The sequence below is a fragment of the Elephantulus edwardii genome, unplaced genomic scaffold (genome assembly GCF_000299155.1).
Source record: "Elephantulus edwardii isolate Elephantulus edwardi_28Jun2011 unplaced genomic scaffold, EleEdw1.0 scaffold00057, whole genome shotgun sequence".
Lineage (NCBI taxonomy): Eukaryota > Metazoa > Chordata > Mammalia > Macroscelidea > Macroscelididae > Elephantulus > Elephantulus edwardii.
This window is the reverse complement of record NW_006399807.1, coordinates 10,892,308-10,894,201: the sequence shown is the minus strand read 5'-3', so window position 1 is coordinate 10,894,201 and position 1,894 is coordinate 10,892,308.

Here is a 1,894-nt window from a genome sequence, read left to right as displayed (position 1 = left end):
ACAAGATCCACACCTCACTCCATATACAAAAACCAACTCAAGGTGGATCATGGACTTAGGACTAAAACCAAGGACTATAAACTTCATTCAAGAGATGTCCCATTTTTATACCTAGAAGCCACTGGTGGATTCAAACCAAAAGAGAAGCTTAGACATTCATTTACCAGCACAACTCCCTACAGAATAAGCTACCAGAGTTATCTGCTTCCCCCTTCAAAGGAGATCAAATTGAAACATGTATTACCAATAATATACTTGAGATCAAACTTGAATGTAGAGTTTCTTTAAGATGTGGACCCTCATTATGGAAACTGAATGGTAGTTGAACTATTTCCTCCTGCATTCCATAAGTGAAGTTTGGTGGCCTATGAACAAGAAGTTGCACTGCCAGCTAGCAACAAATGCTGGCGAGGTTGTGGAGAGACTGGAACCTTTATTCACTGTTGGTGGGAGTGTAAGCACTGGGGAAAGCAGTGTGGCACTTTCTCAAAAAGTTACAAATAGAGATACCATTTGACCCAGCAATTCCACTACTGAGAATATACCCTAAAGAGACCATAAACGACATCCAAGTAGATATATGCACACCCATGTGTATCACGGCTTTGTTCACAATAGCAAGGAGTTGGAAACAATCTAAGTGCCCATCAACAAAAGAATGGATAGAGAAGCTGTGGTATATTAACACAATGGAATACTACGCTGCATTGAAAAACAAGGAACTCATGCAATGGTTGACTCAAAATGACTCAAAATGGGTGACCCTGGAGGACATTATGCTGAGTGAAATATCTCAATCACAAAAGGACAAATATTATATGGTGCCACTGTTGTAGAATGAGGCTGACATTGGGGTGGGGGGTAGGACTGAGAAACACTGGATAAATTATGTTTACTAAATTGAGGCCGATGAGGGAGAGAATAGTTTAAAATTAATATATTTTTAGGGCATTATGATTATCATAAGAGTCCGGAATGAGGGTTGCAGAGTATACTTGGGTTGGGGGAGGGGAATGTGTATTAATGAAGGAGTTTGTTTTTTGCTTTTCAAGGAGAGGAGCAAACTGGGGTGGGGCTGGGAGATGGGGTTGGGAGAAAAGTGCAACAACAAATGAACAGAATTCCAAAAATCTCTGTAGATGTTCATTGAAATTAATAATAATAATAAAAAAAGATTTTAAAAATTTAAAAAAAAAAGAAGTTGCACTGCAATCTTGAAGGCACTTGGTTCACAACCACATGCAGCTCTGCAGGAAAAGGATGGGCAATCTCTTCCTGTGCAATTAACTACCTCTTAAAACCTGCTGGAGCATCAGCTATAGGTTGGCCCCTACTCTACAACAACACAAATACAGCAACATTCCATAAGTGGAACTTGTTAGGAATATAAGTTGAAGCAGATATTTGTTGCTGCTGTATCAGTTGTCACTTGTGACTCATATATAGAAAACCATTAAAATTTAAAACCAAAAAGTGATGAATATAGATTCCATCTTCGGTGGATACTAGCCCAAATCTCTCCTATCATGCATACTATCAAAACAAAATACAGTTAAGCTAGAAATAGAACACAAATGATATACTTTTTTTCCCTTTGGAATCTACAATTTTGAAGCTCTGTTTCACATATTTTGGGCATGCAACCAGGAGGGACTGGGCCTTGGAGAAGGACATCAGGCTTTAAAGGTTAGAGGGTCAGTGCAAGAAAGAAAGGCCCTGCATGAGATGTATTGATACAGTATCTGTGGCAGTGGGGTAGGTTTGTTGGATTCAGTGCGAAGGGCTCAGGACAGGCAGGCATCAGAGCTGTTGTACATATAGTCACTCTGAGTCACAAATGACTCGACTAAATATAACAATAGCACCAATAATATGTATTGAATGAACTATAGGC